The sequence below is a fragment of the Agelaius tricolor genome, unplaced genomic scaffold, assembly GCF_023055355.1.
Source record: "Agelaius tricolor isolate 1412-34295 unplaced genomic scaffold, bAgeTri1.0.p SCAF_15, whole genome shotgun sequence".
In the NCBI taxonomy this organism is placed as follows: Eukaryota; Metazoa; Chordata; class Aves; order Passeriformes; family Icteridae; genus Agelaius; species Agelaius tricolor.
This window is the reverse complement of record NW_027269275.1, coordinates 1,234,119-1,252,389: the sequence shown is the minus strand read 5'-3', so window position 1 is coordinate 1,252,389 and position 18,271 is coordinate 1,234,119. Positions and strand designations below refer to the sequence as shown.

At 42.2% G+C, this 18,271-nt stretch overlaps 1 protein-coding gene across 2 annotated transcripts in view; it reads left to right on the top strand.

Moving 5' to 3' along the window:
* Nucleotides 1-18,271, top strand: part of CDH11 (cadherin 11) — an 83,829-nt gene that overhangs the window by 9,501 nt on the left and 56,057 nt on the right. Inside the window, exon 1 of one of the 2 annotated variants that reach the window (XM_071440185.1) lies at nucleotides 4,099-4,724. The exons of the other annotated variant lie outside the window; for it this stretch is intronic. The gene's annotated coding sequence lies outside the window, so the exon portion shown is untranslated. Of the gene's footprint in view, nucleotides 1-4,098; nucleotides 4,725-18,271 lie in introns of those variants that run through there. 2 annotated transcript variants of the gene reach the window in all.

The following is an 18,271-nucleotide window of genomic DNA, read 5'->3' as shown; positions in this document are numbered from 1 at the left end:
TTGGGGCACCTGCATGCCCTGGCTCACAAGGACCCACTCACAGCAGCTGAGGCTGATGTCTCTGTGCCCTTGGAGTCCTGCCTGTGCTCCTGGCCTTGGCTTGGGGTCTCTCAGGCTCCTGCACCTTCAGCTGGAGTTCACTCACCTTGCTGAGGTGTGGATGAGATTCCTTGCCCCTCTGTTTGTCAGATTCTGCTCTCCCCGTGCAGCTCCAAATCTAATATTCAGTGAACATTTCACCCCCAGACTTTCCCACTTTGCAATGCAAACTTTGCCCTGCTGTAACCTCACCTTTAGCAGGTACAGCAGCCTCTTCTGACCTTTCTTTTTTAATTTTCATATTTCTCCTTGACTCAGCCAGCTCCATTTGTGTTCAAAAGTGGAGACATTCTTCTCAGCTTCCTTGGGTCAGGCTTATCCAACATTTGCCCTCTCCTCTGACTCTTCCTACTCCCTGAATTGAGCAAGGTTTCCACATCCAGCCTGCAGGGCAATCACACTCCTCACTACGAGCTTGGAGCTGATGTCCAGTGACCTTCTGCTGACATTATTTCACTTTTTGGATCCAACAGCAAAAGCTCATTTGTCTGTGTATTTTTATCAGTAGATATCAAAGTGCTGGGAGCAGCTAAAATTTAGTCTTGGTGCATTCAATTACTTCAATAATTATTTACTTCATGACTAAGAAAACCCCACATTGAAAAGAGGCAAGAGTGTGATCTGAGAAATACCTGAGCACTCTCCTGAGAGAGGAAGTGGGAACCAGCCCTGCTGCCTCACCAAAGAAGTGCAATATGCAGCTGTCACATGGAACTAGGACATGATGAACTCCTTGGAAAAGGTAGCACGAGGATTCACTCCAGGCTGCAGTGATGTGCTGTCATTGTGGAGCATCACAAATTACCAAGTGGCTGCTGGCTTGGGCTTTAAAGAAGCAGTCAAAACACATGAGGAAAATCAAAAGTCAAAAGTAAAATTGCTGATTTTTTTTCCTCATGGCATGGACTTGACATTGAGTTCCACCTTATTGTGCCCTTCAGTATGGATTTGTACTTTTGGAAGGCACTGGGAATATCCACCTTGGTTAATACATGCTCAGAATTTTGTTATAGTGGTTAGCAGCCTTTTAACAATATTTTTATGAGTGGGCGAGTTTAAGCTGTTTATCTGATGTCTGCACCTCCTGGTTAAATTCAGACTGGTGAACCTGATCTAAAGCAGAGAAGTGCTGCTGGAGTCCGTGGGGTTATTCAGTGACCCTGGGATTACTGAGCAGCACCCTTGATGTGGCATTTCAGGGAGTTTTGGTGGTTACGCTGAGTTTGTTTGAGTTTAGATGGAGTTGTGCATCCCGGGGCTCAGCCAGGTCTTGGAATGTGTTAGGAATGCACTCAATGCTCCATCAAATGGATGAAATTGCACTAATACATGTTTAATTATCCAATCAAGTTGAAATTAGTTGGGCTGAAATAACCAATTCTGCAGAGGAAGTGCCAGCTCTCAGATCTACCAAGATTTGCAGTTGCTCGTTGTCCTGACCTTGGCGTTTTCAGGATGAGCTGCAAGTCAGGGAGGGTGCATTTCTGCCTTCCAGGCATCCTGAGGGCTCCTACCAGACTGTGCAGTGTCCCCCATCACTGAGGGACTGGGTGCAATTCTGTATTTTGATCACAGAGCTGTGAAATCCTGCTTGTAACTATCCCCACAAGCAGTCTGGGGAACAGCTCAGCCTTTAAGGTATTTCCCTTCAGAAATGAGCAACCAGCAAGTCATTTCTTGGAAGTTGTACATTATAGGAGAGCTACCAAAACTCAGGACTTTTAATTTCTATTTGCTTTTTTCTGCCCAAAATTTACAGAAGGTCATTGATACTTTATTAAGAAAATAATGTAAATTAAATTAGTCGTGTCTACAAAAGACTTTTCCATTGGTATTTAGTCATTTTGCCTACTGGAGGAGAGAAGGAGAATGTTTTTGCCTAGAGGCATCTCCCATCTGGAAATCACATCCATTTTTACTAGAAATGAAATAATTAAAAATAAACCGGAGTAAAGCTTATGTTTTAACTGTTTCCACGTTCTTTAAAACATACTGTATTTAACCCGTAATTGCCTTGGGCATTTTATTACTCTGAGCTAATGAATGCTAATTGCTTGTTGAATTGGAGATCAGCAGCTCCTCCTTTAATGCTTTTCACTGGTGTTACCAGGAGTGTTGGCTCAAACAGGAAGGTTTCCCATTTCTCATGTTAGTTCTATGTACAGCTCCTTTGGCTTTATGGAAAATGCATAAAATTGTGCGTACATTGACTCCTTTTCTCATTCTTATTAGTTCATTATACACATTTCCCCTCCAGGCTTTACAGGAGGCCCCAAGTTTTATTTTCCAATAAATCAAAAACATCCCAACTTTTTAAGAACTTATCAAGCATCCTAAAGTAAATACATGAATTTCCATCTACATCCTCATGCCCCAAAATAATTTGCCTCTTATCTGGGGAAAGGCAGGCATGCTCGTTATGCTTTTTGCAGGCTGTATCCTGTGAATTGAGATGTCACTCTGCATGACAGGGATCCTTTCCCCAGCTGTGCTGTGAAGGACAGATGCCTTTCTGCCGTGAAAGACCAGAAAAGTCCTGTTGCAGAACTGTTTTTGTCACATCTCAGTAGTCTGGTGAGGTCATTTCCATCATCCATGCAACTGCTGCTAAAATTAGGGATGTATCCATGGCTGTTTTGTTGGAGCTGTGTAGGAAACTGAGAGATTTCTATATATTAATTATGCCTTCTAATTATGTCCTTTTAGTAACCTCCTCATGTCCCAAAAGAATCTTAGAATGAATGAAGGGGAGCCTAACTCCTCATTTATGTGGAGGAATTCTCTCAGTAATCATATTCAGAATGGCAATCAGCTGAGAACACAGTGTCTGCATTGACTAGTTTCTGCTTTTCTGCAGGCAGTACCACCAGGGCTGTGACTTGGTCATGGCACAGATGAATTCATCCAGGTGCCTGTATTTGAGGAGAGGGAAGGCTTAGATCTACTTGATTTTCCTGTTTGAGGAGTGTTCTTTCACCTGACTAGAGGAGTCTGTGCCCACTCCCATTTCTTTTGGGGGGAATTGTTGAGAAGCATGGATGTGATGAAATCTCTTGTATAACCAAGGCAAGCCCCTTTGCTTCTCAGCAGCATTTTTATGTCTCAGCGCCATTCCATCCAAAGAGCAGCTCCCAAAAAATGCTTTTAACACAGGTTGACTTGACTGGGAAATAATTTCAGCTTGTTTAAAGATGAGCATCCCATCCAGTCTGGTACAGGGATCCTCCTGGACCTGCCATGCCTCCTGTGCTCCTTCTGGAGCAGCAGTGCCAAATGATGCTGTGGGGCTCACTTGGCAGTGCCAGAACACCGCTGCAGTCAGCTGCTGGTGCCAAAGGGGTTAAACCCCGTGCGGGCCAGTTATCCGTGTGGAGCTGCAAACAGCCTCCATCGACATCAAAAAGGGACTGAGCGACTCCTTGATCAAAGCTCAGGTAATTGAATTATTTGCCTTCATGAATCAAGGGGTCCTTGAACAAGCTCGGGATGCTGGATATTAGAATATGGGAAATTTATTGTTGCACTCCTTCTAATGTTCCAACATCAAAGAGAGCCTGTTCCTATAAACAAAGCAGTGGGAAGTCAAAGAATTCAAGTAAAAGCTAATGTGGAGAGACTCAGTTTTCTAACGTCTTTGTAAGCTGGAAATTAAGATGATTCCTGTGGGGTGAGATATTTACCGCTGTGATTCTTTGTGTCTGTTTTATGTAAGGAAACATCTGTCCCGCGCAGAAATGCTCAGCTCCCGCTCCCGCACAGCCGCTTGGTTGCTGTTGTTGTCCCCGTTCCTCAGTTTTGGGCGATGTTTCGCAGTTTGGGTTGCGAGTCTCTGTGTGCCGATCTCTGAGTGGCTCTCTGACCGCGTCACGCTTTGAGATTCTAATTAGCACATCGCAATTAGCGCGGACAGCCGCGTGCGGGGGCGGCGGCTCCCGCGGCGTGCCGGCCAAGAGCAGGATAAATGCCGGGATAAATTCTGGGATAAATTCAGGGATAAATTCCGGGAGGGAGCGGAGCTGGCCCGGGGCTCCCGGAGCCGCTCCCGGCGGTAGCGATCGCTCCCAGTCGATGAGGCGGGAATGGGCCGGCATTTCTGAACCCCAGATCGCTCCCAGTCGGTGAGGCCGGAATGGGCCGGCATTTCTGAACCCCAGATCGCTCCCAGTCGGTGAGGCCGGAATGGGCCGGCATTTCTGAACCCCAGACCGTTCCCAGTCGATGAGGCCGGAATGGGCCGGCATTTCTGAACCCCAGATCGCTCCCAGTCGATGAGGCCGGAATGGGCCGGCATTTCTGAACCCCAGATCGCTCCCAGTCGGTGAGGCCGGAATGGGCCGGCATTTCTGAACCCCAGAACGCTCCCAGTCGGTGAGGCCGGAATGGGCCGGCATTTCTGAACCCCCGCCGAGCAGAGGAGCGTGTGCTGCCCCCACAATGGATCCTCCGCCCGCAAAACTAAATGTCGCTTTATTTCTGGGAGAGATGAACTCCTTTGTATCTTTCCCTTCTCTTTTCATTTTAACGCTCTCTTTTCTCGCTCTGCCGCGTTTTCTTTCGCAGCTGGGGCCTGACCCCTGTTGTTTCCTTGTTCATGGAGCACACATAAAATACTAGAATTTCCTCTGGTAAGTGCCAGCCTCGGTGTGTGTGTTGTGTGTTTATGTGCTACGTCATTTCTGCATAAAGGCTCTCTCCTTGCCTGTGCTGCCCTGGTTTTGGATGCGCTTTTGGATGCGTTTTATTCACAACCTGCACCAGTCCTGTGTGTGAAGCTGCTGCTGAAGGCAGCGAGATGTCTCTGTGCTTCCTCATGGCTCAGCAGGAGCCAAAATAAATTAGTGGGAGACAAATCAGCAGAGAGAGGAAAATTGCAGTCACTACGTGCAGTGACAAATGTTTCTGAGAATGATAAAAAAGTAGTCTAAATAGAAAATAAAACAGTGGTTCATTCCACCTGCTCGTATTTACCTGTGTGATAAGAGCCGCAAATTTCTAATGATGCAGATCCTTTTGCAAATGAAATTTTTTTCTTTAAAAATGCGATGGAAATATTTTAGAGGAAGGGCTGCAAAATGCAAAGTATGATTAATAAGCTGTTTAATTATTTCATTCAACACAGTAAATAATTAAGATAGCAATGCAGTATTCTGCAGCTTGCTGGTGAGGAGCTCTGCAGAGAATTTTGTATAAAATGGTGAGAGGATGCTTGGAGAGATGTTCCTCTGCTTGGTGTAAAGGTGCAACCTTCACCTATTGATTAACTGTAGAACAGCTCTATCTAACAGCTCTGTGCATATCAGTTCCCTGCAGATCACAGAATTTAATCAACTGAGCTCCATTCTAGTGACATTCCAAATTCCTACAACAGAACACAGGCAACTGTTATTGGAAGAATGTTTCGTTGGAAACTTTTAAAACCATTGGGTCCCATTTTTCGGTTTCTTTAATTTGGACAGGGAACTTTTAAGCCTGAAAGACTTAATTTAATTTCCATGAACTAAACATGGTCAGTTTATTACCAGGTGAAAATCCTATTCCTTATTTTCTGAGAAGTCAGCCATAGAAAGACGGTTGTTTTACTCAAGGGGAAGTTGTTTGGTTAGGATTTCCAGTAGCATCCAAGACAGCCAGGCAGGATTGCCATAAAGTTTTCCAGGCCAGGTTGGATGGGATTTGGAGCAACCGGATCTTGTGGAAGGTGTCCCTGCTTGTGGCAGGGGGTGATTTTTAGGATCCTTTCCATCCCAAACCATTCCATGATCCTGTTTGAGAACACTCACCCTCCTGGGTGTCTGTCACAGAGTTCCTGGTGCCAGCAGGGGTTTCTGGCAGCCCTAGTGTGTGTCCCAGGGCTCAGAGGCTCCGTGGGCAGTGGATGATGCAGTGGCAGAGCTCATGGTCATGGCACTACCAGAGGAGGAGGAATTGATTAGCAATAACACACTTCATTAACACTGCACTTTCTCAATCATTGTAATTGTGGCTCTTCCCCTAAAACATCAAGTGGATCAGGTTTTGTTTCAACCAAATCAATCTAATGTGTTAGAATTTACATAATTTCCTCTCATTTCGTTTATGGAGCAGCAGGAATTTTAATTTGCATTGTCTGTATAGTCTATAATCAAAGTGTTAAGAGCACAAGGTTTATTCATTATGTATGGCATGTGGTGACAAATTTGCATAATGGGCCACATCTTGCTGAAATGTTCCTTCTTTCCCCACGCCCACCTTGGCAATTTTGCTTATAAGTGATTTTCTATAAACCTGGTAATTCAATTACACAAGACTTTGAGTCCCTTGGAATATTTAGTGGGGATAAGTATCCCTATAAAAATTAAAAAGTGGATAAAATATCATACTGAAAGATGAGAAGGGCTAAGGGAAATCCTTGAAAACTGGGCTGTGTTTCCTGATTTAGGGAGAAAGCTGATATAAGCCCATTGTTGCTGTAGAGTGAAGGTGAATATTCAGAGGATGAATAGAAAGGTGCCTTTATGTTTGTTTCATGGCAACTCCTACACAGACTCCTTCCCATGAAAATTTCAGGTCTAAGTTAGGGACTAAAAAGCTATTAAGGTGCTGCAAATGAAAACCTCCATCATAGACTTTTGTCTGCCAAGGCCAACATTTGCTTTATGAAAATGAAGTGCTTAGCACAATTTAATTTTTTTAATAGAAGATTATTATATTTTAGTACATAGAGAAAAAAATGTAGGAGCTAAAAATATTATATAAATGAGGAATGTAATGCATCCTTTGGTTTGGATACCCAGGCCCTTCATGGAGCATCTCAGAGCATAAGAATTCTCATTTAGATCTTCAGTTGGTGAGTTTTGGATGTGGAACAGTTTCATTCTCCCTTTTGCTGCCTGAGGATAGTCAGACTAAAATGTAGGAATTTCTGTTTATTTCTATTTTATCCAGCTATCTCACAATCCAACAGTATAAACAGTATCTTCTATGTGCTAACATGAACAGAAATTCAGGTAGTACAAGATTTATCTACCTTTGATCAAAGCAGAGCTCCTGACAGAAATGCAGAACATCTTTAGATGTTGACAGCCATGCTCTTTCTAAGAGTACATGGACAGGTGTTTCAGTTCTTTTAGGAAACATTCATACAGATAATTTTGTTAAACGCATCCTTAAATCCCTCATCTGAGGTGAAGAGTTTAAAACTCCCAAAGTGCATTGTATTATTTTAGCTAAGAAAAGGGGCTGTGGGTGTCGTTCATGCATGGTGACTTGTGTTTGCAAGTTATGTAAGGAGAGGAGCAGACACAAATCTGACATTTGAATCATGAATCTTTCAATCTCTGCTTGAAACTGCAGTGAAACTTTGACAAGGCTGTTGGCACCCAAAGTCTGCCAAAAGGCTTTTAAACAGAGTTCTGTCGCTGTGGATGCAACAACTGCAGACAGGAAAAGGAGAGGGAGCACTCTGAGTTCACACTACCAAAGTTTTAAGAATAATGCCTAGAGAGAGGTTGCTCAGTTGGTTAAGAGAGGTGCAAAAGACGAATGTAAAGCCACTTCGCTTTGAGAGGAAGAAAATCCCAGCAAAGGGAAGGCTCATTTTGCACTGGGTTCACCACTAAAAGGTCCTATTAAGGTGATTAAGCTGTAACGCTCTCAAGCCCTAACAGTGGTCACTTTTTTCTCCAGCTTCTCACAGAAGTTGCTGTATGTGCTGTACAGTCTTTGAAAATGCCATCTCTTCTCTCCAGCTCCTCTGGCAAGACCTCTCTTGCCTACTTTCCATCTTTTTACTTGCTTACTTATTTTCCTACCATTTCTCCATGTCCATTAAATGCTGTTGAAAAAAATCTGAGAGGATCTCCCAAGGTTTACAGAGAGAGACGCATAGAAGGGGCAAGTCAGTCTTGGGTGTCTCTTTGCCCAGCCTGTTCTCAGAGATAACCCATGGGTGCTCAGGATTCACTTCCTTAGAGTGCTCCTGGATGAGCTTCAGAGGTGGGGGTGAGGGAATGTGTACAGTTTTTTTTTAATTGTGTCCCCCACCCCCCTCATACCCATTGTGGGCAGCTGCAGGCACCCCAGGCTGATCCTGGGAGCCTTGCAGAATATTCTTGTCAGATTGAAATCTCTCTTGGACCACACCAGGTTCTGGAATCTGCTCAAGCATCAGCACATCTTGCTGGTGATTAAGCACCAGCTGAAAAAACACCCAAAAATGAGAATATCCCCAGAGCTCCTGCTGGCCACCAGCAGGGAGCCAGCCGGTCCAGCTGAGAATTGCTGTTCCCAAAAGGCCAAGGAAAACGCTGAAATATAGGAAGGGGCATATATTAGGGGCAATACCAGTTCATCCCATCCAAGGATATGCCCTCTCTGCATGGCTGCATGGAGCTGCAGCTGGAGGCTGGGGGAACCAGGAGCAGCTCTGCATTTGGATTAAGACAGGGAATTAAACCTGGGGGAACCAGGAGCAGCCCTGTATTTGTACTAAGACAGGGAATTAAACCAGTCAGGTCAGCTTGGGTAATCTCAGTCTGCAGCAGCACCTCTGAACTGGCTCTGTCCTCTTTCTAGGGGAATCAGAGCTGCTGAAATCTGAACAGTGCACTCAGCCTGCTACTGCCATGAGAATAAAATGCAATAGTCAGGGCAATATATCTTAACCCAGCTCAGCAGCTCCTGGCTGCTGCAGGTGCTATCGCTCCCAGCCTGCTCCCTGCAATTTCAGATACAGTTTTTCTTGTCCGTGGCTTCAGCAGCTGTCATGTAGATCAGGCTCCAGCCCAAATCTCTGTCTGTGGCACTCTTAGTGAATAAGAAAAATGTGTTTTACAACTCAGTGTGAGAGATGAAAGCCAAATCAGATAAAGTTAAAATGCTTTACAAGTTTAGCAAGTTGTCTCTTGAAATGGCTACAGAACTTGGGCAGCCACTAAAACAAAATGTACATGAATCATTTGAAATAGCAGCTATTTATTGTAAATGCTGTTATGTACAATTAAACAGACCACTTTTATTTTTGTAGAAGGCTATAGCTAATCCAATCAGAGAAGTGCCTAGATTAGGGTAATTAAAACACCAACTGTGCCTCCTTTCTAACCCGGGGCATAGTTTGGCACCCAGGCAGGAGAACGAGGGGATGCCTCACCTTTGACTCTGATGTTGTGCTTTGGACAAGACCTAGGCAGGCTTGGGTCACTCAATGGGGTTGTTTTTCAATTTGTACTCTTCTTCTTTTGGAACATGGAATGGGATTTTTTTTAATGGTATCATCCAGGGCTTTTACATTACAAATATGTTCCTCTTCCAGAATCTGTCCTTGATTTCTCAAGCTCTATTTTTATGGCACTTCAGGTTTTCCATCTTCTAGTGCACATCTGGAGCTTCCTATACTCAAACCTGTCTGCTGCTTACCTGTGATGGTGTTTCAGGAGCTGCACCTTTTCCATGTCCTTCTTTGTCTGCCTGAGTCGAAGTCTAGAAATTCCTGGTGTTCCTTTTTTATTCAGTAGTGCATAGAGGCAATTTTTTTGATAATTTACATGATAACATAGAAGTGAAAGTAGAACCCCCTTGTCTTAAGTGCCATTATTTATAGGGTACTTTGAAACTCTTAAAAATATTGGAATTGATAGCTTCCAAAGGAAATAGATCTGGTGCAAATAGAAAAATATTCCACTAATGGTTCTTTCTCTCCTTGATCCTGTTTCAATCCAGGGACTATACCAAAAAAAAAAACAAAAAAAAAAAAAAACCACCAAAAAAAAACCACCAAAAAAAAAAAAAACCCAGTGGGCTTAGACCTATTAAAACCTATTTAATAGGTTTTTGGAAACTTAGTTTTAAATCAGTGAAAGATCAGCAATATGACACTACCAGCTCGAGAGGAAAAATGAGATGTCTTGTACCTGAAATAAGTGCTACAAGTCTTTGTGAGGCAATGGCTGTATTTTTCCCCTGCCTGATTAGATTTTATAAATATCCTGCCTTGTTCAGGTGTGTTCTCATCTGCCCATCAGCAGTGCAGGGCTGTGCTCCCCTCGCAGCTGACAGGCAGCCAGCAGCTGTTAATGACAGCTCTGGGATTTTTGGCACCTTTTTTACACCGCTCTGACTCCGTGCTCACAGGGTAATTATCTCTCGGCTCAGCCCTGTGGCACTGAGCACAGCGTGTGCATCACTGCTCCTTCCAGAAATTTCCCAAGAATTTCTTGTGATTTGAGGGGAAAAGGACCCTTCACTTCATATATGATTCATGCAGGGGCATTACCAATACCAGTTCCTTGTTTCTCTTTTCTGAAATACTTTCAGTGAATTTTGGGCAGGTTACAGCATTGGGATGGGGATGATAAGCAACTTTGTATATTCTCAGATATCAAAGGAATCCCAGCACATACTTGTTTGGAAGGCATCAGAACTTTTGAGGATGGTTAGTAGGGTTAAATGCAGGTAAAGACAGAGATCATGGAGGTGTTGCACCTAGAGCCTTTGTTTCATGTAAGGTTTGACCCTGCAGGAAGCTCTTTATGGGCTCCATCCTAAGAGCTGAAATGTAAAATAGACTGAGCAGTGCCAGAGGCAAGAAGAACATGGATCCTCTTTGCTCCATATGCCCTTTCTCAGATGAAAGACAGATACAAAATTCATTCTTATTTATAAATTTTCACCCCAATGTTGCTTCATCTCCCACCTTTTCAGTGCCTGGATCTTTTATCCTATGTCTCTACTGCCCATTTTTCAATATCCTCACACCATGGATTCCCTTTTCACATTCTTGATTTCCTTCAGCTCCATGAGATTCTTCCTGCTGACCTGGCTCAGGTCTGAGGGTTCACAGTGCCACATACAGTGGATTCCCAACCTCAGTTCAGGGTTTCCAGGACACTTAATACAGGGATCCACAGGGATCCTCCTTTTGTGGTTGGGTTTGTATCCTTCCTTTCTTCCTTCCTCCCTCCCTCCCTCCCTTCCTTCCTCCCTCCCTTCCCTCCCTTTTCTTCTTCCCTTCCTTTTCCTTCCTTCCTTTCTTTTTTCCTTGCTCTCTCTCTCCCTCCCATAATTCTAATTATTTCAAGCATGATTACATACTTAAACATTTTGAGAGTAGTAAATGTTGTGCAAAACACTAAACCAGCCAGTTTAAATCCTCAGAACCAAACAGTGTCAGCGGCTTTTGAAGAGGCCGTGGTTTGCCCAAGGCAGTGAGTGAGGAGTGTTGGATTTCTCCTGCCACAGCCCTCAGGTGGCACCAGCCCAAGAGCTCCTCAGAGGAGTTTCTCTGAGGAATGATCAAAATGAAGCTGTCACAGCCCCCCAGCTCAGCTGCACAAGATTTCATTGCCTGAACCTGCACTGACCCCTCCAAACCAGGTTATTCCTCAGCCCCACCCCAAACAACATCCTGAGTCAGTTGCTCCTTGTAAAGTCACTTGGAGGAAACACCACTGGAATGGGGGCCTTTGAGTGAAGGAACACCAAAACTTTTCTTAAAAGATTCTGGTAAATGAAAATAGTGGAATTCGTTTTTTATAATCATCCTGTTCAGATTTATTTGCCATCTTTTGGATCAGAGAAGGCAAATTCTATTTACAATGTTTTTTCTGTATAAAATATCCGTTGTGCCCTTTCAAATTAAATATTGCATGTTTGTTCAATTCCCACAGAGGCTGGGAAAACCAAGGCATGTATATTGGACCTCTAGTGAAATCCATAGTCTTGTCTTTACAGTTTAAGAATAAATTTTGTAAAAATTCCTCAAAGTGTATCAGTTCACAAGATGTTCCCTTTATTTCATTTGTTCTTTTCCTACTACTTCAATATGACTATTTCAGTTCTGATTACTTGTTTCTTCATTTTAAACAGAGGAAATGGAACAATTTTATTCCTGTAGTAAAATGTTCCTTGAGGAGGTGTGAGAGTACCACAGAATGAGACAAAATTCAGATAAAACTCTGCAATAATATCTCAAGGAACCATTAAGGTTTTCAAAAGAAAGAACATTAAATTAATACAGGATAGTTATTTCTTTCAAGTATTTTCTTCAGATACTACAGTATAGAATTGCAATATTTATTTTTCTTATTCTTGAACTGTTATTATTTTCTCCAGGTTCTTTTAGGATAATGTTGTCAGGTATCTATTTTGCTCATAAATCCAATAGTTGCATCCTTTATGCAGAAAAGAAAGGACATTTACTACCTTGAAGTGATGGTTTCTCAGATGCTAAAACAGGCAAAAATCATAAAGCGACAGACTTGCTGTAATTTTAGCTACTTATTTCCTGGAAGAAAAAAAACTTGAATTTTTAATTCAGAAGAAAATTAATTCCATCCCTTAGTATTCTTAGTAAATGACTCATGTAACAGTTTTCAGGCACCAGCAAATCTGTCTTCGGGTAAGACACAAGATTGAACTTCAGAGGAACTGCTGACACCCACATGGTGTCAGTTGGACTCAGTTGACACTACTTGCCAAATTTATTTCTTTGTCTGCCTCTTGTTTCTCTGTAGGAGAATATGTGGATATCTTGGAAGGCGCACGGAGCATGGAAATGTGCGTGCAGTTGGTGGGAGAGCCTTTGCTTTGTGTAACAGCAGTAGTAGCTCTGTTCAGAGGGATGGGAACAGAGAAAATCCACTAGCACAGACCCATGGAGCTGTGGAATAGAGGTGGACTTCACAGGTCAGAGGTCTGAGATGATTCCTGTTTTTAACATTACTATTTGTAATTAGTTTTAGGTCAGGACAGTGGCAGGAAACAGAATTTTCTTCAAATGGAGACATTATCTCCTAAAGAAATGTACTCTCACCACACTGTCTGCTCCAAGTGTGGAGTATTTTGTGGTTCAAACTTTAAAAAGAAAAAAAAAATTCTCATGAAGAAGATATGTTTTGGGTCCTGTTCTGCAGCAGAAAGTGTTTGCTGATAGAGTTCTGCCAGGATAGCTGTATCAACAACACTCCTTATTTTAAGCACAGCATGTGCTGGCAAAGAAATGCTTTTATCGGCTCATGGATAAAACTCATACGGCAGAAAGGACTTGGGTTCTGCCAGATGAAAAACTTCTCAGGTTTTTGTCTTACACTGTCAGGAGGGGCTGAGGCAGCTCTGATGTAGGCTGAACCCAAATTTTCAGGGAGCCAGAGAAAGTGAGACATTGCTAATTTAGACATCTCTAAAGTTTCTGCTATTTTTTAGACATTATTTCTAGAGTCGCAATTTTAAAGAAACACTGTTATCACCAACACAGAGAGGTGTCAGTGCAAGGGATTTAAGGTCTTGTAAAATCTGACAGAAAAGATTGATAGACTATATGGTTAATGTCACATTTGCTAATCTAGAGACATCTGAGTAAAAACTGTAGGTTTTCTTCCTACCACTGTGGATTCCTTTAGTGACTTGTTTTATGGCCTTTATCCAGGCCATTCATCTCTTTACACCATCCCAGGTGGCTGTGCCCATCTCTTGGAATAGGTTTGCACATGGTTTTAGAAATCTAGAGGCTTTAGGGAGATAGGTCCTTCTGTCAAGGCAGGAAGAGTTTCCAGTCTAAGTAATCTAAAATGGATAAAGACTTTTCTTACATAAAAGCTGTGTGCTAACCTAAAAGCTTGTGGATGTTACAGTGACCAGCAGTGTCCTTCAGTTCAGAACCTTCAGGAGCTGTATCTCACTAGCTCCATCATTTTAAATTAGCAAAATTAAGCACTTCATAGCTTGAAAACTCCGCTAATTGCTGGTGAACAATGTGTCATTCATGCACCGTGTGCGACAATCCTCAGGGCAAAGCACCATTTCCATTTTCCTCTGTATAAGCTCCTACGTGCAGAACATACTTACTCCAGGCCTGTGGTGTTTTTCTGAAAACAGGACTGTTTATGGAGAGGTAGGACAAAAATAACTACAGAAAGTTCTCAAACCTCTCTCCCAGGTGTGTGTCTGGGTCTGCCCATAGCAGTTACATGAGGATACTGCTGCACCCTCTGGCTTCTCACCCACCAAGAAATTTCCCAGCAGTGGCTCTAGAGCCTCTCTCAGCTGTGCAGAAAGCTCTTCATTATTGCTGATAGCTGAGGGATCTGCCAGGCTTCTTTCAGACTCAGCTGCCTGGCTTTTCTTTAGGTCAGAGCTCTGGCTGGTGCTGTGGGTTGAGACAGGCTCGAGCTGCTGAGCAAGGATGAGACACCAAGGCAGATGTTCTAGGGGAAAAAAGATGCAAGGGATGGGAGATACAAATGTAAGGAGCATTCCTTTCCATTGGAGCCTTTGAGGGGCTATTTCCCTTTCAGCATTTTTGGTTTAATAACAATGAAACTGTGAGTTTATACTGGGGGGATGGAGTACAAATACAGGGTAAGGATCAGCTGACACCAATCATTTCTTTGCTGGTAGGTTGAGAAAAGTGCTAGATAAACATATAAATAACATCCTCGTATATTGTATATATTACTGTATAGTATATATAGTAATACATACTCTTATGGCAATATTGTCTTTACCATGATTTTCTGTTCTGTTTGTTCTTTCTCCAAAAGTTACATTTAATGAAAATGCACTGCAGTTTTGGTTTCTACTCTCTGTATATAGGAGAGAGTTCTGACGCAATGTTTTATATTCCATTTCCTTTCCTGCTCTGTATTTCATAGACTGCTTTGGATTTTATTAGTTGTTGTCACCTTCTCTACATACAAAAGGCACGTGAATTAAGCAAAATGTGTTCTTTGGTTTTGGGATTTAGGACTTAGGAAGTGAGTTAGGTCAACACAAAAGAGTTACCAGTGCAGATGCACAGAAGATACTTAAGGCTGTGAAAAATAAAAGAACATGAAAATTTTAAGGCATTTAAAACTTGCTGAGTTAGGGATGAAAGGCCTAGGCACAGCAGCTGTACTGAGGAGATCCTGGAAATGGCATTTTGGCCATCCAGAAAAAGCTGTGCTCTTCCTAAAGACCTGTGAGCCCCATCCTGCCTTCCCTCCAGCTGGAGCTGGTTCATCCTGAGCCCTGCTTAAACTGGGAGCAGTTACAGGGTGTTTCACCTCCAGCTAAAAATCTGACCTAAAACTGGTACTGAAAACGTATTTAATGCAAGGCAAGAAAAAAGTTAACATCATTTTATTGAATTGCCGTTCTTCCTTCCCAAGAACAGGAAGAATTTACTCTTTAACTGTGTGTTGTTCATTTGGAGAGGTGCTAAATGGTGATGAAGGAGGATGGAGTGCTTGCTAAATACTGCAGAGATACTCCAATAGCAGCCTGAGCTTCTGCTCACATCTTACCAGGAGTGCAGAATAATATACCAGCATGGCTTCAGCTCTTAATAATTCTTCTGATGAGCTGAACTTGTGCTCAGATTGTCTCCTCTTCCCTAATTTTGTGGATCTAAAATCTGAGTATAAATCAGAAGTCACCTGGTTGCCTCTCATGATGTTTGTTATTTCAGTGCAGCAAAGCCATTTATATTGTTGAATAATAAAAGTAATGCTAGAGATAATATATCTTATTAGGCTTCATATCAATGGACGTAATCTTGACCAAACCTGTATTTCAGCCCAAGTGGGGAGAGTTACAAAACCTCACAGTGTTGTTTGTCATTGAGACAGCCATCATGTTTGCTAATTGGAGCTAATGATTGCTGTAAATTGGGATACAATTAGTTTGGATTTGACAGCAGAACTGTTGGGTGTTCAACTGGATGGAGCTAATGAGAAATTCTAACTGTGATTATTATGGTTTATCCAAACAGATGCTCCTACCTTGCCATAAAATCATGGTCATGCATTCTCCTTTCCTCAGAATTCATGTGTTAAAATTAAACATGTGGATGTGACAGGGAATGGCTCCCAGTGCCAGAGGGCAGGGCTGGATGGGATCTTGGCAATGAGGAATTGTTCCCTGGCAGGGTGGGCAGGCCCTGGCAGCTGTGGCTGCCCCTGGATCCCTGGCAGTGCCCAAGGCCAGGTTGGACACTGGGGCTGGGAGCAGCCTGGGACAGTGGAAGATGTCCCTGTCATGGCAGGGGTCGCACTGGGTGGGCTTTAACCTACCCTCCAGCCCAAACCATTCAGTGATTCTATGACTCTAAGAAAAATATGCTGATTTGGTGTAATTAAGAACATACAGTAATTTTTTTTAGATTATTTTAATAGCATTACTTAATTTATTACAAGAATTCATCTAGTAAAGGTCATCCCGCTTTTCCATTTGCGGTATTTTCATGCAATAATTACATGCTGACATAGTAATTGAAAATTAGTTAATCTCAGTGAGGATTTGTGTATGTGATCAACTTTTCTCACCTCACTTGACTATTTGCACAAGGTCACTGACATACATTGTTAGTGAAATTGTGTTTATTTGGGGTTTTTCTGTGAGCTCTTTGGTGCATTTTGAGCTGGGTTGATGTGATGTACAAGTGATGTGTGACAACCTTCAGTTTCCTAAATAGATGTGTAGTTCTTGGAGTTTGGATCCTGACAGGAATATTAGCAATGACAACTTGAAAGGCTGCTGTGAGTAGTTACACAAAATATGCTGTTTCAGCAAATGCACTTGATAATATGGATTCAGGGAAGCATTTGCTTCCTGGAGGACCTGAAAGTATGTGAATTTGATCAAAATGTTTTAATCTGAAATGAATATTTATAGTGTTTTGAGAATATTTGCACGGCTTTTAAAATGGCTCATGAGTGCATCAGACTACTTTCATTTTCTTACCATGGAAAAAGAATTAATTACGTGGGGCAAGCAGTTAAATAGAGACAAACTTTGCTCTCAGGGGGTCGGAGTGAGGTTCTCATCACAGCTGATGGCTGAAATGGTATCCAGGAGTCCAAGGCACAGCTGCTCATCTCTGTAAGGCAGAGCAGTGAAATCCATGGTTCTGCTTTTAGTCATAAAATCACAGAATCATTAAGTTTGGAAAAGTCCTTTAAGATCATCAAGCTCAACCAGGACCACCACCATGTTCACCACTCTGAGAAAACCCTCAGCATCCCAGCAGAAACTGCCACTCCTGTAAGGTCCCCCACTCAGCCTTGCTGTTCCATGCTCACAGTTATTTTTACATTTGTTTGTGTTGTCTCCAGATCCAGAAATGAATCCATCTCTTTTTTTCCTACTTAAAAATGTCAATGGACTCAAGAATCTAACAAGCCTTTTTTCCATAACAATAGGGAACTTAAAATGCTTACATTGTTTCCCTCACCCAGAGACGAAAATGAACTTGTGGGTCTTGCCTTCTGTCATGAAGTTGAGAAAATGTGGTTTTAACACCAAGTGCTTGTAGAAAAAATTCATTATAAACATTTCCTAACAATTCCCAGCTTTTGATTAAAGCTGTCCACCCTTGCCATTAAGGATCAGAAAGTTTGCAGCTAAGCCTTCCTGATGGGTTTTTAATGCACAAAACTTATTTTTAACCTTTTATTTATTTGTTGCAAGCTGATGCTTTCAGCTCTCTGATGCCATTTTCTCCCTGATATCTGAATGAGTCATAAGGTGCCTTTTGTTCATTGTTTTGTTGTTTTTCCTGTGTTGCTGATACATCTTTTGATCTACCTGGCTCACAAATTCTTAAGCTTGGAATTCAACTGCAAGATAAGCACTGCAGCCTTAGACTGTTTTCACCTTTTAATTTTTATTTACTTAATCATATAGCATTTAATTAATTAATAATTAATACTTTCCAGTTATTTCCATCAAGGTCGCCAGATTCTTCATACCCTTCAATATCTTCCGTAGTCAGGGCCTTCCATCATTGTCCAATTCAGCTTTTAATTTCAAATCTCTCCCAAGTTTTAATATTTGTTATGTGGTGACCAAAAATCAGTGGGTTTTTGATTTTGTTTCCTCTGGAGTTACTGGAACTTTCTTAGAGTAACTTTCATTTTCCTGGTTGTGATCACTACTGATAAATGGATTCTGAAATTCAGCTTTTACCTTCCCTTAATGCCTCATGCATTTTATTATTGAAGAGTTTAGAATAAAAGGTAATTTTGGATAAAGGTTAAATGTAAGCAGGTAACTTTCAGGAAATGTCAACTTAATTTTAGCAAGATTATATAAACTTTTTTTTGCAAAGTTTTAGAAGATGGGATGTGCTCTGTTTCTTAAGGGCTGCACAATCTCCAGCGTTTTGGACAGTGACCCCTCTAACCAAATTTGGGTGATAGTTTGGTTGAGACTGTGAAAG